Here is an 18,219-nt window from a genome sequence, read left to right on the forward strand (position 1 = left end):
TGATCAAGCTGGTATAAGTCGTACAAGTCATATTCGGTGTATCACGAACCACGGTGCATCATGTTTTAAAGGAAAATGGATTGTATCCGTTCCATTTTCAACGTGTGCAACAATTTTTTTAGCACTGGATGAAATATAGCATATCAATTTTTGTATTTTAATTTTTTTATTCCAGTTTTTCTTTTATATTTATAGCACTTTTAACATATACTAATACTCATTAATAAAACTTGCGCAGGATTCCTCGCACAATGTCGGCGAAATGCTTCATTTCCCGTATTTTATGGACGACATTCATGCCGAATGGTGTGTTCAATTCTTATAATTTTTTGCTCTGGCAAGAAGAGAATCCGCACGCCATTAAACAATGCGCCTTCCAGTATCGGTGGTCGATCAATGTGTAGGCAGGAGTATTTGCTTACAGAATGGTAAATATTCTGTTTTTTATTAGCGCGATTCAATAGCATTTTTTTACTAGTCGAGGCAAAAGATGAGGAGTAAGAAAAAATACATGTGTAGTAATGTGAACGAAAATTTTTTTTTATTCATAAATTATTACATCGTTTTTTTTCATACGTATTAAAAACTAAAACTAATAGCTCGCAATCGACGAGCTCCATTGAAGATGTCGCTATCGCATATAGCGTTCTCAGACGTGATATTGGAGAATCGCATATACTTGACATTAATCATATCGATGAGTCGGGCTAATTGTTCGAACGTTAGCCGTCAAAGTCAAACATATGGCGCAGTGTCATCTCAGTCATCGTAATGCGTACGGACAAAGAATCGAGACGTACGAGCGTAGCATCGTTTAGCATGCAAATTCTGATGGTTAGCGGTCCAACGCTTATAAAATTGTCCTTGTATTCGTTCCGCCCAATAAAAAATTCATAAAAGGCGCAGTACTGCGCCAGTACTGGCTAATACTGGCGCAGTATCGGCAGCCAGTGTTGACATCTATACTGATATATGTGTGGGATGATAACAATGTTCAGTATTGGTTTGCCAGTAATGGGTCAGTACTGGCTGTAAGTGCAGGTGCAGTACTGATCTTACGGACGCGGTACTGGCATAAATCGGGCATGATAATGATGCTCTATACTGGATTAGTGTCAGGTCAGTACTGATATTTGCGCAGTAACGTTTTTTGTATAATTTAGGGATACTATTCTAGATCGTTTATCGGTAGTTGTCGATATCATTGTGTCGGTATCATAAATAAGAATTTGGAAATATTACATCTCAGTCTCTTCAGTTTCTTCAATTTCTGTAACTTCCTCCGTTTTTTTGAACTTTTTTAAATTCCTATCCCTTTTCCCACCTTCTCTATCTTTTGCACCCGAAAACCAGCGACTAAATTGGGAGTTGACTTTTTTTAATTGAAATTTCGGACATTTAGTAAGTAGGATTTAGTAGGTAGTAGTATTTCTGAAATTACAAAAAAATTATTTAAAAAATAATTACTTATATTAAAAAATTTATAAGTATAAGAAAGAATATCATATACCTCGAAAATGTTTATAAGTCTCTGTCTTAGAAAAATTTAATTTTTGCACACCATTTGTTTCTCGTCCAAAAGCAGAATAAAGGAGTTGTACGTTTTTCGTTATAATATGAGGAATAACTGAACTAAGATTTTCTGTAAACTTTACATTTTTTACAATATATTAAGCACTATGAAGCATTTCTGAAAAAGGAAAAAAATTAATATTATATATAAATATAAGTAAAATCTGAAATGAATCTGAAATTCTTACGACTTTCTTGATCAAGTCTTCATCTTTCTTCAAATCGTTTTCAAATTGTAGGAAACTGTTTAAAGTATCCTTCGGCAAATCAGTAATTTTTCCCTCCAGCATGATTTTTTTCAATCTGTCCGACATTGTTATTAGCGGCAATAACTTTTCTAATTTTTCTAGTCTCTTCGCGGATTATATATTCAATGCTTCGCTTCATGGATTTCAAGAAAGACTTTAATGGAAATTCCGGTGCTAAAATGAATAAAAAATATATGTGGAATATTAACGTAAATATTTATTATGTATATTTTAAATTATATTTTTCATCTTATTTAAATTTAATTTTATTTATACTTTATAAAAAATTATAAAAAATAAAAGTAATCTATTATTGTTACATTTATATTTTTTGTTATTATAATGTATTATTTTATTTTGTTATTGTTACGTCATATTTGTTATATTATTATGTTATATTATATTATGTTATATTTATATTTGCTATATTTAATAAATATATGAAGTTTTCTAACATTATCTGTACAACTGCATGTTGGGTAAGATTTGTATCTCTTCTCCGATGATGTTTGGTCTGTAAATAGAAAATAAAAGAGCTCGACATATTTGTAACTTAAAACAAAAAATTAGGAAAGTTTAATAAATAATTTTTTGACCTTTATTTTCCTTATTTGCATTTGAAGTTATTAAATATTTTGAAATCTCAGGTTCCTTTTTGTTTTGATTGCAATTCTGAAAAAAATTAAGAAAATAATAAAATATTTTACATACTGAAATAAAAAATACTTAAAGCAAATTAAAATTTAATATATTACTCATTTCAATAAGTATTGAATTTATAAAAAAAATAAATGTTTTTACTCATTGACCGTTTAGTAGCATTATCTTCGTTTTAGACAATGAATTTTGAAAAACATCTGAGTTTAGAGGTCTTTCATTTGATGACTGAATTTTTTGTTTCGGAATTGATGAAGTTGAACTTACAGAACTTTCATCATTCTGCAAACCAAACCCTAAAATCACCATTATTTTTACAAATAGAAAAAGAGATAAATGAAATTACTAAAAGGTAAAGATTCAAATTTTCAAATTAAAAATTTTTTAATTTGCATTTTTTTTACCAATCTTTAAATTTACTTTTTTTAACCAATCTTTAAACTTACTTTTATGTTTTCTAACTGTTTTCTTTGCTTTTACAGAGGGCAACGACGATGATGGTGTATCACTATCATCAACTCTTAATTTATCTTTTTCATTGGAAAAATCGGACACTGAAGTGTCAGTATCATCTGTTCAACAAAAAATTTAATATTAACAAGATAATAAATTTGAAAATATTTTCTGTATCTATTCGTAATAAAAAGAATTTACCATCATATATTTTATTTGTAATTTTCATAGAAGGAATTTTCGTTTAATTTCCGAAGATCACTTCCGGTCAGACATTGAGGATCTTCCTCCTCTTCAGAACTGTTATATTCTTCGATGTTACTACTCTCAATTAGTGCATAATAGAACGGTCTTTTCATTCGTCTTACACCTTGCTCATAATCTCCTAAATCGTAAGAAATTGAGCTTGAATAAAGAATTGTATTTATTGGATCATCTAAAAAGTATCCGCGGTTTTTTGTCACTAGATGGTGTTGATGGTCATATATCGGGCAACACTAATCCGATTGTGTCAAACGAACGCGCATCTGAAAGATGACATTTTAGGTTATATTTTTTGTAAACAAAGTTTGGTGATTCATCAATCGTGTCAAAAGTTATATTGGTTTGAAAATGAGTGAAATATCTGAAGAAATACGCTATGTGATGCTTTTTTACTACAAAAAAGGCAAAAACGCAGCACAAACATGCAAACAAATTTGTGAAGTTTACGGCGCGGATGATGTAAGTGAACGCAGGACGCAGGAGTGGTTTGTTCGATTTCGTTTTGGAAATTTTGATGTCAAAGATCGACCTCGCTCTAGTCGGCCAGTCACTCGAAAAGTCGATGAAATTTTGCAACTCAAGCAAGATCGGCATGTGAGCTGTCAGGAGATAACCAATGCACTAAGAGTCAACCATATGACAGTTTGGAATCATTTGAAAAAGGCTGGCTACGCAAAGAAACTCGATGTTTGGGTGCCACATGAATTAACGCAAAGAAATTTGATTGATCGAATTTCCATCAGCGAAACACTACTAAAACGCAACGAAATCGACCCATTTCTGAAGCAAATCATCACAGGCGATGAAAAATGGGTGAAATACAAGAATATTGTTCGTCATAAAGATCATGAAATAAGCGCGGCGAACCACAAACGACTTCAAAGCCTGGATTGATGACAAATAAGGTGATGTTGTGTGTATGGTGGGAAGGGAATCGTCCATCATGAGGTTGTTACCACATGGCCTAACGATTAATTCAGAGCTCTACTGTTCACAACTGGATTACAGGAAGCGATTAAGGAAAAATGACCAGAATTGATTAACAGAAAAGGTGTTGTCTTCCATCATGACAACGCCAGACCACACATATCTTTGATGACGCGTCAAAAATTGAGGGAGCTTGGGAAGTTTTGATGTATCCACCGTATAGCCCGGACCTTGCACCGTTTGACTACCATTTATTTCGATCTCTGCAGAACTCTCTTGATGGAAAAACATTGGCGATAAAAGAGCTGTCGAAAATCACTTGAAAAAGTTTTTCGCCGATAAACCACAAAAGTTCTACACGGATGGAATTATGAAATTACCCGAAAAATGGCAAAAGGTTATAGATAATAATGGCCAATATATACTTGATTAAAATTGATTTTCAATAAAGAAAAATTTCATTCAAAAATTGAACAAAAAACCGCGGATATTTTTTAGATGACCCAATATTTAAATATGTAATACCTACTAACTTCTTTTATAAGAGTCATTTCAAAACTCTTCCATGAGGCGTGAGGTTCAACAGATGTTCTACTCCATTTATTTACTTTAGAGTACTCAGATTTATCAGGGTATCTACAAAATAATTGATCATTCTGAGTTCACTGCACAGGGACAAGATCGATACTGGCTTGTCCAGTTTTACTTTTTTCAGTAAATTTGATTAAGATGAGTCGTATCTTTATGGTAATCCATATTATAATTTCACTATAACAAAAAATAACATACAGATATGAAGTATTAGAAGAAAATTAATTATATTATAAAATGTAAATAAAACTAACAAGTATAGGCGTTCTTTCTTTATCAATTTTTGTTCGGAAAAGCTTACGAATTATGAAATGTTACTGCGAAAGTATTGCTACTGTCCTCAAAAAGAACACAATTCTTTTTAATATTTTCTAGAAAGGTCACTTTTTCCCTTCGAGACAGTCGACTCAGTTTCATGATTTCCCACTTTTGTCGATTCACACGGGAATTTGAAGATATCCGTAACTGTTTTGAATCCATAACCATGTACAAAAATATTCTGTCCTTCTCTTCTGATTTTTGTAATTATGAGCATCTCATTGGAATCTAATTGTACAATGCTATTCGGCTTTGACGTATTTATTTCTATTCCACGTAGAACGATACTCTTCAAATCAATTGCACGTTCATATGGAACATCAGGATCAACTATGACAACTTTTTTTCTGTGAATAGCGTTCTTTAATACCGTTTTTGGGCATCTTTCTTCGGATTCTCTTCTAACTAACTGTGCCACTGGATTCTTTTTTCCTCGAATTTTTTGTTTAATTTTACCAAGCTTGTTTTCAAAAGGAAATGCGGAAAATTCGGACAGAGACAATTTTGTGAATTCAAAGTCATCTGCGTAAGTGAATTAAGTTATGATGGTTTATAATTTGTGAATTTGAACCGTAAAATGAAGGAAGAAGCTCAAAGAATTTTCTTAACAATTTTCTAGCATAATTAGTATGTTTTAAACATAAATCTGGATCGAAAAAAACTCTACACGCAACTACCAGGAGAAGAAAATGTTGATACATCTTTTTGGGCAGAGCTTCTGTAACACTAGGGCTCCACAATAATGTAAAAAGAGGCGATACTGTGTTGCTTTCCAGTGATTGAATTCATCTAAATCGAGTGTTTTTCTTTGGAATTTTTCAGGTACATATATCAATAATACTTTTAAAGTAGAATTAAATAATTTCACATCGCGACGATGAAGTTTGCATTTGCGATTAATTTGCTTTTTTGTTCCAAGCAAATTGTTGTAAAATCCATTTCATAATTCCCAAATAAAGTAAATGCATGGAATCCAAAAATACTAACCTGACAAGGTCGAAATGTGGTATAGTCAATGGTGATCTGCCTTCCAAATGGTGTTCTTTTTGTTGTTGTCTTCTGAAAGAGTCTTCAGTTCGTTGTTTGGAATTCATGTTAGGATAAATTCTTCTTTTATTCTTTGTTTTACTTCTTATTTCACATCGCTCACAAGCATAAAATCCACCATGATTTTTATATTTTTTAATAAACGATCTTGCAGGTGTATCGCAAGAAATTCCAATAATTTCTACCTTCAATACTCTTTGACCAATGATTATAAAATTTTGAACTAAAGAATTTGCTTCTTCGACAAAATCTTGTAAATATTCATTTACATTTTGTGGTTTCGAATTTTCGCTATATACAGCAACAATAAATGGTTGACACTCGTATTGATTATGCAAAACAAGTCCTAAGATGACCCAAAATTGTTCATTTGAACAATCATATAATGGGAGGCCATCAATATTAAATAATAAACGAATAGTGTTCTCTGTATATTCATCAGTAATTATTGCTTTTAATTCTTCTTCTATACCAAAATATACATAACAACTGTTCGTGTTCTTAGAACTTTTCATACTTTTTATATTTAAATATGATTTTGTTTGCAATAAGGTAGCTGTCGATTTGGGTAGATTTAGTAGATTTTCAACTCGTAAAATCATCAACAACGCATCTATTGCCTCAACTGTTAAACTATTCCTAAATTTTACACACCAGCCCTGTAATGTTCTTCTCGAAAAGAAGATATTGTCACAGTTAAGTCATCATTGCTACTTCTTCGGGATGAGCTTTCTTCTCGGTGATTGTTGAGAAGTCGGTGATTGTTGAAAAGATGGAAAAAATGGAGGAGATTGACAATTTAACGAGCTACAATCTGGCGATCTATTATTTAAGTCGAAAGATTTATTCGTAAGACTCGATGAGTTACCGTTATTATCACAATTATCAAAATATTATTTGTTTTTATTAATTGTTATTAAAACTATTGTGTGATTGATTATGATCATCATGGCTGTGTGAACTATTGTGGTTCCGATTGTGATATGAATTATTTTCATTATGTGAATGATTATTATTAGTACCTATAACTCGATTTATTTCCATTGGCTTTCTAATACAAGAATTTGAATTGTCCAATCGACATTGTTTATTAGCATCTGTTACGTTACTTGATAATATTACTTCTTCAGCTGATCGTTTCAACTGATGATATTTCTTTATTCGATAATATGCGCTACACATTTTATTTATTTATCTGAAAAAATCGCAGTACAAAAATCAACATTTATTGAAAAACGGTATTAACGTACTATAAATATTTCGCTCTAATTTCAATAAATATGATAAATATATTTGTTGTTATAGTAATTATTTATAATAAGTTTTTTTTCGAATTATAATGTTTTTTTGCAATTTTGATAAATTTTGTTTTGAATGTAACAGTGATAATTAATTCGAAGAGGTCGAGAAATATGTAATCTATCTATTTTTTAAAACTATTTATTTCCAGTATAGCTTCTCGGATCTTTCGACATTACAAATACATATAATCCTTAAAAAGGTCGATTTTAGTCCTAAATATTAGTAGTATGGTACATGTATTTTTTATGTATTAAATCTTCGCTTAAAAATACAAATTCTCTGCTTTAAAACAAAAATTCTCTGTTTAAAAACACAAATTTCCTACTTTAAAAACATAAATTATTTTTATATAATTTGTGTTTTTAATGCAAAGAATTTTGATTTTAAAGTAAAGGATTTGTGTTTTAAAATACAGAATTTATATTTTTACAGCGGAGAATTTGTGTAATTAAGGGGATGCTGGAGCGAAGGCCGAACTTGATCAAGGTCGATATTACAGGTTTTCATTTCCAATGTATAAGCTGCTTACGCCCTCTGAAGTTAATATGATCATGCAGGAAATTCGATCGATTAATTATCGATATTTTTATTCCGTTTCCTACATTACCATCTTAACAGGGACGTGTATTAGGATCGGTTCCACACATGTAGATTATTTTGGAAAATTTCCAATTTTTAGAATCGAAAAAAAATAAATAATTGAAGTTAATCTTATATTTCGTATAAACGGACCTTAGAAATTTTGTTGGCATTAATCTACATATAGTTGTTATTATATCCACATGCAATGTCTGCCGGGTTCTAACTTAGCACCAGTACTAAAAGTCTGTATATATATAAAATACGATTTTAATTAATAATATATCGATCGAAACAGTATGCATTTTTTTCTTACATCCCATGCCATTTTAGGTTATAATATATTATCATAAATGANTATCATTATATANATATATATATATATATATATATATATAGATATTCATGCAGATATTCTCTATGTCCATTTTTGCAATATTAAAATTTTATATTATAATGTGTATAATGATATATAAAATGTAATTCTAATGTTGTACATAAAAAGACATTCATGAATACGAATTACAATTACATTTTATGTGTATTATAATATATGTGTATATACACAATAACACAAAAAATATTATTGACATATTAGTGAAGACATAAACATGTTAGTTAATGATATATGCAAGATAGAATTAATGATATATGCAATATTAAAATTATATTTTGTACATTATTGTGTATATGTACATTATAATACATATAAAATATAATTATAATTTATATTCACTAATAATGTTTTGTTATATGTTACAACAATGTTAGAATTATCATAGTATAATGTACATACAATTTTCTATATTAGATATATAGTCGACATATTAGTAATGTATAAGTACTATAAGTATCTATCTCTTTTTATTAGACAGAATAAAAAGAGTTACATTATGTATGTGCAATGTCGTATTCATTTATATATATATATATATATATATATGAAACACGTGTCCATATATTGACAGTAATATATGTTACATCTTGACTAAACTCTAAATGATAGGAAAAATCATAGGAAAAAGTGATACTACAACTGTATTTCGATATTCACTGCGAGTACTGAAAATACGTAACTATAGATTTTCAGTATTGACAGTGTACATTGACACATGGGCCTATATAATAGCATTTTTCCTGTCGTACAATGTCATTTTAGGTCAGGATGTGATATGTATTAGCTATATATAGATATATTACACATATAATATACATAGCTATACCATTTTTTGCTATGTTTAATAAAAATATGTAGAAGTTAATCATGTTAAAATATTAGTGATGTACTTAAATATAATACACACATAGGCAATATTGTACAATATTGCATATATGTACTATAATGTGTGAATATACATACGTTGCAGATAGAAGTTATCAATGCTAAGCTGTTTATGCATTCTCTGTGTTTAAATTAATTCATGTGCAATATTAAAATTGTATACATATATAAAATATATATATATATAATGCATGTATATATATATATATATATATATATAAAATGCGTATATATGTACACATAAAATAAGAATTTATCAGAGGATTCGTAATTTGATTTTTTTTTTTTCAGATGTTACATCTGATCATCTGCGTTTGTCGTTAGCTTTGATTTAGTTGTATGTATATTCTGATATTGAAAATATAAAAGCATATATCACTAATATTTGATCATAAAAAAATATATCTCTTTTTATTAAACGTAGAAAAAAGAAGACATCAGTACACCTTTTTGTTATACGTAACAAAAAGAGATGAAGTAGCTACACACATATGTGAATATGAATTAGAAATATATTTTATAATGTGTGTACACATCATAATGCACATAAAATATAATTCTAATATTCACTAATAGACTGTGTCTATATTATATCTGCATGAAAAGCTAAGTATGAGTAACTTCTATCTCTTTTTATTATGGGCCTTCTACAATAACACATTAGTTACAAATCAGAAGTCAGAAGCTAAAAATTGATCAATCACAGCCAATTTTTAGCGTTTGACTTCTTATTTATGGCTGATTTATGGCTTATAATTGTAAAAGGCCCATTAAACATAATAAAAAGAGATGGAATAGTTACATATGTATGTGCAATGTATTTACGTACTGACATGTTACATCCTAAGTTAAAATGACATTGGGAATAAAGGAAAAAGTGCTATTACATTACACGTGTATACATGTATTTCAAATACATGGTTGCATCCGAAAATATATCTAAGTCACAGTCAGAGTGTTCATTTAGTAAAAATATACTTATTGTAACTTGCTGTTAGTCAACGTACATTGACCTGTAAGTGTATATATTTGCTAAAACACTTTGAATATAATGTACTTACATACATTTCATAAACGTACAGCATCGTACAAAAATTATGCATGTGACTATTGACTGTGTAATGTATGTTGTTTATATATATACATATATATATATATATATATACATACATATATGTATAACATATATATTATATAGGGTGTCCAAAAAGACTCCGGATTTAGGAGCTGAATATAAAGGTGACTATAACTAATCGTAAAGGAATGTGAACGTGTATCGGCATGCATAGTACGCCAAAATATAATGCGTTGCCCTATGATTCACGTTCTACGATTCAATTACGACCATCCTTGTGCTAAGACTATTACATAACGTTTTTAGAAAAAACGTTTCAGACAAAAGTTGTAAGGTTTCAAAGAAACTATTTACTGATATTCAGTTTTTTTTCTTCATTAGTTTCTTTGTTTCGGTTATGTCAAGCAATTAGCTTTTGATTCCATCATGACAATGCATCTATTTGCATTTCTTTAATTGCAGACGCAAAATTCTATAAATTGGTTTCGTAATTGTATTTCACCAAATTTAATAATCGAAATTCTTCTTCCAATAAATTAACAATAGTCAGTCCACGATAAACGCCTCTGACATTTATCTGTAATTAGCCAAAGCACGATTTACGGCTGTGGCATTTTGTTATAGCTAGCCAACTCACGATTAACGCCTCTGGTAGTAAATTAAAAATAGTCAGCCCACGATGAACGCCTCTGACATTGGATCATAATTAGGCAAAGCGCAATTTATTGTTATAACAATAAATTTAATCATATCACTTGTATGATAAATAAAAGTGATATTTTTACGAATAACATAAAGATGCTAACCTTTCTCATTCTGGCTTTATAGGGTGCCAACAAGAAACACACATCACAATAACCAATTTTGGCCTTCTAGAGTGCTTTCCAACAAGAGACACGGTGCATTATTACAATCTTGTTCGATAATACAAGGATGAGATATTGTACTGAGTCGCTTGTTATAAAGCACCCATAACCTTCTCTTATCAAAGGCAGACAATATTCTGCTACTATTTTTTCTATTTTGTGAACAAAAAACACTATATATATATATATATACATATACACACATATACATACACACACACACACACACATATATATATATATGGTTGTGTGTAGAACACTACTACACTACACTACATTGACAGTACTGTTGTCTGGCAATGATACTGTGAACGCGGGTCATACGCGGGTCATAGTTACAGCTGATTGACTCGTATAACGCCGTTGTTTTCTACACATACAGCGTCACGCAAAATGATATATGTATGCATATATATATATATAATACACATACATACAAAAAATTGTTATTTATCACTCTAAGAAAAAAGATACATAATCGATATCATGATCACATTATCTTTTCCTTAGCGACTAATTAAGAAAAGGCGTTCACCGTATTTAAATTCACGTTATTGTAAAAAGACTCTCTATTATCTTTGAAGTTCTATTATTGATACGTCATTTAAATGTATTCTCCAGATTTATTCCAAAAAAAAAATACAAATAGATGACCAGATGTATGATGCGGTAAAGTAAAATTTTATATTACATTCTGTGGCATAAAAACGTGATCAGTAACTCTTTGAAACTGAATGTATCATAAAAATAATAAAGTAATATTTTAAAAGTACATTACATTTAGTAAAATGCATTAAGTTATTAATATGATGTTCAATCACCATTATTAAGAAAATACAATATTATGTAGGAAGGAAAATATTTTCATGACAATTTGCTGGAAGGTATGGTCGCAGCATGTTTCTTATACTATGACACTTTTGAGATACACGTCCACGCGTGAGTGGTTCGGCGGTCAAGCGTCGAGCGATTGTGAAGGAAAAGTAGGCAGCATATCAGAAATCGGCTCGAAATGCGCAACTAATTTCGAGCACATTGAAGTATACGTATATAATTTTTGAAATTTTATAAAAAGTATATTTGGAGTAATATGTTTATTAATAAAATTTAATAAATAAAATGTTATTTATTAAATAAAAATTAAAAAAGGAAAAAGCAGAATCGAACATAAGATCTCCAATATTCAGATCTTGCACCCAACGCCCGAGAGCACGCGATCTTGAAGATCACCTCGACGAACGCGATACATATAGTGTATGGAAAGTCGTAAACTATTGTATATCTCATCAATGTTTACGTTTTGAAATCATTTTTGCATTTGCATTTTTGCTACGTTAATGAGAAAGATATATGATTAATATAATTTAATAAAAAGAAAATGAAAGAATTTTAATTCGACAAAAATTGGAGATTTTCACATCTGCTGGAGTATTGAATATTAGTCCAAGAAGTCCGAAGTCTGTCAAAAAAAAAAACGGATCACTGGCAACCGTGTTCGTGATTTAAAATTCTTTCAATTTTTGTTATTTCGATAGAGCGAGACAGAGAAAAAACAAACGGATAGAAGCTCCGATTGTAATCGGTGAGTCTCCGCGCGGACACGCCGAACTGGTCCCGCTAGCAAAACAATGAGTCATCTGTCTCTGTCCTTCTCTCTGTGGTCGCTTGTTTCTAGCGACCGAAAATATTTTCTCGACGATCTCGACCGCTTGGCGTGTATCATAAGGAGGAAAGAGACATTCTAGACAATACTTAATTTTTATTAAATTATATTAATCCTTTGCTCTACGATTTAAGTTACGATGGCGCGTGCCATAATTAACAGCCTGGAACATATTGTTTATGTTTGGCTCGATTTCTTTACCACGAGTCTCACATGATATTAGTGAAAGAGTTAATCATATACCTTTCTCATTAATATATAATAGCAAAAATGATTTCAAAATGTGATAGTTAACGAGATATAATTTACGATTTTCCGTGTATTTTATGTACCGCGTTCATAGAGGCGGTTTGTAAAAACTCAGCGTGGTCTCGGGCGATAGGTGCGAGATCAGAATGTTGAGGATCCTATGTTCAATCCTGCTTTTTCCTTTTTTTCTTACTTTTTTTTTTTAACATATAACGTTATTAATGACAACATACTACTCCAAATATATTTTTATAAAATTATAGAAATTATATGTATACTTTAGTGTGCTCAGAACTAGTTACACATTTCGAGCCAATTTCTGAGGTGCTGCCTATTTTTCCTTTACAATTGCTCAACAGTCGACGGCTGAACCGCTGGATCGCGTGCGGACATGCATCTCAGGAGCGTCACAGTATAAGAAACATGCTGCTATCATACCTTCCAACATGAAAATTATCATGACAACATTTTAGCATGAAAATTATTATAAAAATATTTTCCTTCTTACATAATTGTTATTTTCTTAATAATAGTGATTGAACATCATATTAATAAGTATATATATTTTACTAAATATTATGTACTTTTAAAATATTTACTTTATTATTTTTATACATTACATTGATACATTCGGTTTTCTTTCAAAGAGCTACTGACCACGCTTATGTGCCACAAAATATAATATCTTTTAATATAGAATACTGATAATATCAATTTAAGACTAATAAGAGTCGATACAGAACGAGATGCGTAATTTTAAACTGGAATGATTCAACTTCAATAACTCCGTGATGTCTTCTTTATTCAACATGTGAATAAAGAAGGCATGTTGAATAAAGAAGACATCACAGAAGACTAAGGAAACTAAAGGATTGATAATTTGCTAGAAGATACGGAGCATATTTCTTAGTGCAACGCTCCTGAAATACACATCCGCGCGCGATCCGGTGCAGCTCAGCCGTCGAGCATTGAGCGGCGGCGGCGGGGGGAAAGAAGGCAATGCCTCAAAAGTCGACCCAAAATTTAATATGTATTCCAATAACTATAGGAAGAATACCGAATCACTTTAATAGATAAATAAAAAATTATTTGTATGTTGCATATAAAGGCACATATAAAGGCTTTTTAATTATAAAATTATATTGACATCATCCTTATAATTATATTAATCATCCTTATAATTATATTAATCGCACTTTTGCGATTTGATTGATTATCAGAATTTTCTTTCGGATGATAATTATAAAAAAAACATTTCACAGAAAGTACTGATCGACGTTACATTATTACAGAAACATAATTTTTTTTTGGATTTTTTCTAAAGGTAAATTAAAACGTTTAGAAATACACATATAATTTCAATAATTAAATAAAAATATATTTAGCCTGTAATATATGTTTGTTAACAATGTCTTCAATCACTTATTTAAAAAAAAAAATTATGAAAAAAGAAAAAAGGAATTGATCATGAGATCTCTAACATTCAGATCTCGCATCTTACGCGTGAGACCACGCCGAGGTTTTGCAAATCTTTTCTATGAACGTGGTATATAAGGCTCATGGAAAATCATAGAAATATCCCGTAAATTCGTGTTTTGAAATTATTTTTGCTATTATACATAAATTGGAGGGATATAGGATTAGCATAATTTATTAAAAACTTATATTTTATCTATAATGTTCCTTCTCCTCTTAATTATACGTATTGAGCGGCCGAAATTTTCCAGAAAGCATTTTCGGTCGCTAGAAACAAGCGACCGTAGAGAGATGGGGGGAGAGGAGAGGAGAGGAGAGGAGAGGAGAGGAGAGGAGAGGAGAGGAGAGGAGAGGAGAGGAGAGGAGAGGAGAGGAGAGGAGAGGAGAGGAGAGGAGAGGAGAGGAGAGGAGAGGAGAGGAGAAGAGAGGAGAGGAGAGAAGAGGAGAGGAGAGGAGAGGAGAGGAGAGAGAGAGAGAGAGAGAGAGAGAGAGAGACTCTGAAGGATAGACTCGCTGTTTCGTTCGACGAGCCCAGCTCGGCATGCGAAGTCTCACCGATTACAATCGGAGTTTCTATCCTTTTTTGTTTTTTCTCTGTCTCACTCTGTCGTACTTCTGTTTCAATAATTCGTTCTGCAATTCAAGAATGTGATTTCTATCGATTCTGGCATCATCATCGATACATCAAGAACGCATGATTCCTTCTCTAAACAACGATCTTGATGTATATTTCTATATATACAAAAATATATTATGGCGTTTTCGGCTGATAATATATTGCTGATTTATTTACAATGGTTCAATCCATTTCTATAGTTGAATAGCAATACTACTTCGTTTGCGCGCGACCGATAGGAGGAATGGCGCTTCTTACTAAGACTCGACATCCGAGTCAAAAATGTGCTGTATACAATAATTTCAGACCTTGCATAAGTAGCTGGCGATTTACAGAAAACCTCAAAGAACAATACTATGCTTGCAGAAACGAGTTACGAGCTTTAGTATAAGAACAAAGTGTATTCGAAAATTTCATTTATATGCTACGTCTGTTACGAGATTGCCGCTTGTCGTTCCGACATCCGAGCAGAAAGAAAGCTCAACCGAAACACATCACGTTCCGAACCTTGATATATGCATGTGTAAATAATTCAGTAAATAAAGTTTAAACATGTGTTGTATATATGTACACGCACACACACGCGCGCGCGCGCACACGCGTATGTATGTATGCTATTATATATGCATATATATATATATATATATATATATATATATATATAAACATATATATACACATACATACATATACATACATGTATATATATATGTATATGTTATTTTATATATATGCATCAATAATTTACTAAATAAAATGTATGTAAAAGACAGAACAGTGTAATTAAAATAATTATCTTCATTTGTATTCATATGTAAATAATATGGTATGTTTCTTGTTTAGGAAGAAATTATTTCAACAAAATTGAAATAACTAATATCATATTTATTTTATTATTTTTCCTCTCAAAAGAAAAAACTTTGACCAGGGCACGTTTTGATTGATATGGGCCTGAGTAGGTCGATAATTCAGATCATTTCTATGGTTCAGTGACGCACTTTTCATGACAGCGCCGCTATCGGAATATCGCGGAACTAAAATACTGCTCAGTTTCATGGCTACACGTCAATTTCACTCGTAATATACAAACGAAATTTTTGTACACGCCTTTCTCTTATACTAAAACTCCTATCGCGTTTCTAAAAGCATAGGATTGTTCGTTTCGGTTTTCCGCAATTCGCCAGCTACTTTTCATGAACGTGCAAGATCTGAAACTCTTATATGCAATACATATTGTGATGTGTTGACTACAGAAGCCGATAACAAAACTATAAGTCTTTAATTTTCTTTCGTTTTTCGTATTCAAATGTAGCTGGCGACTTGCGTTGTTGTCGATACTTTAATTGTGGAGAAGGATTTTTCAATCCATAAACTCAGTTACGAGAAAGGCGTTTTTAAAATTTAATGATAAAACAGGACACTCCAGCATCCCCTTAAAGCAGAGAATAATAAGAATCACATGGACGTCTATATTACAGAACTTCAATGGAAAATATTCATATCTCGCGGTTTAATAAGATTTTGCGCGGAATAAATTAAATAATGATGCAGTGAAATAGATATAATAAATTACTGTATTAGCCATATTTGGGGTTAAAATCAACTGAAAAAAGCCATAATAAATTTGTACGCACGCACGCACGCGCAAATACACACACACACACACACACACACACGCGCGCGCGCACACGCACACGCACACGCACACGCACGCACGTACGCACGCATACGCCTGCCCATGCATGCTTTCTCTCTCTCTTTCTCTCTCTCTCTCTCTCTCTCTCTCTTTCACGTTCTTCATATATCTATATGAATGATTCAGATTTCTTACCGAACTCACTATGCAAGGGATATTTTGCTTGGGTCTTCTTTCTTCTTAGGCTTGGAATTATTGCTGCACAATATTAATCGCACGTACACCACACATATTACACAATAATTATATGGACGCTGCGAACCGCCATCATGTTTTTACGCAAGAATCGCGAATCGAGATTATTTCCAGACGGCGTCAACTCTTTGCGCAGTGCAGAACTGCGGAGATTGGCTATACAACGGGTGTGTTACAAAATTTACTGCCAGTACTGAAAATCTATAGAGCATGTGATGTAAACTATAGATTTTCAGTACTGGCAGTTAATTTTGAAACATTGTCAACGTATATAGGCTTCTGCACAGTGGACGTGGAAACGCTTGCCGCATGGCAAAATGCGACGCGATAGAGATTACGGGCGCAAAAATTTGCCGCATTCTAAATACGGCCAACTGAACAATAATTAATCAACAAAAGTTTTTTTCTAAGAGTGTAGTTAAATCAACATTGTTACTACAATTATATTGTATAAATATATTTTGCATTATTAAACAAATTATCCATTCATAGTAAAATTTGTTTAAAATTAAAAATTACAAATATTTGTTTAGACTAAAAATTATTTTGATAAGAAAAGATGAATATTAAAATAATATATATTCTACACATTATATTCTCAATTTTCATAGAAAATCATTTCATGATTCAATGTAAAGTACCATGAATTGTATCCGATGATCATTTAAATAACTATGTTCAATTTTAAATTATACATTATTGCATCTGAAATTGCGAAAGAAACATCATAAAGTATAAAAATATTAGATAGATGAAACCACTTAATATAGCTATTTGTATTTTGTGCAAGATCATCTCACTCTGGGAATACATTAATAATAGAACCAGAATGGGTTGATTATTTTTATTGTTAGCACTTTTTTTTACCATGCCAATATTTTGCCCATGCTTGACAGAGCTGTGGAAGATACGGATTTGCCATCATAAAATCAATTTGTATTAGGCCAGAATTACGCCAGTACTGAGCCAACACTTGTACGCCAGTGCTGGTATTCCGATACAAGTGCAGTACTAAAATTGAAATGTAATCAGTACTACGCTTGTACGAGTCGATCAACTGTGGGCAAGCCATTATAGGCGTAGTACTGCGCCGGTTGTAAATAATGGCTTAAATCGGAAATTTACAAATGGGCGCAGCATCTT

General features: G+C 31.4%; 1 protein-coding gene and 2 pseudogenes across 8 annotated transcripts in view; 1 reads left to right on the forward strand and 2 right to left on the reverse strand.

Annotated features, from left to right (window-relative positions):
* The window catches only part of LOC105152712 (coiled-coil domain-containing protein 39), a 231,403-nt gene that overhangs the window by 85,093 nt on the left and 128,091 nt on the right, over positions 1-18,219 (forward strand). The gene's annotated exons all lie outside the window — the stretch shown is intronic.
* On the reverse strand, positions 523-11,176 carry LOC105152711 (uncharacterized; annotated as a pseudogene). The gene is made up of 11 exons (XR_015548331.1): positions 11,122-11,176; positions 6,018-6,099; positions 4,651-4,889; positions 3,132-3,315; positions 2,924-3,049; positions 2,622-2,773; positions 2,417-2,492; positions 2,276-2,334; positions 1,761-1,994; positions 1,511-1,690; positions 523-1,431 (listed from the first exon to the last, which is right to left on the reverse strand). The product of XR_015548331.1 is annotated as an uncharacterized LOC105152711 (transcript).
* LOC105152713 (uncharacterized) lies at positions 4,908-8,016 on the reverse strand (annotated as a pseudogene).

Source organism: Acromyrmex echinatior, unplaced genomic scaffold, assembly GCF_024713525.1.
Source record: "Acromyrmex echinatior isolate Ae372 unplaced genomic scaffold, ASM2471352v2 Scaffold20, whole genome shotgun sequence".
NCBI classification, from domain to species: domain Eukaryota; kingdom Metazoa; phylum Arthropoda; class Insecta; order Hymenoptera; family Formicidae; genus Acromyrmex; species Acromyrmex echinatior.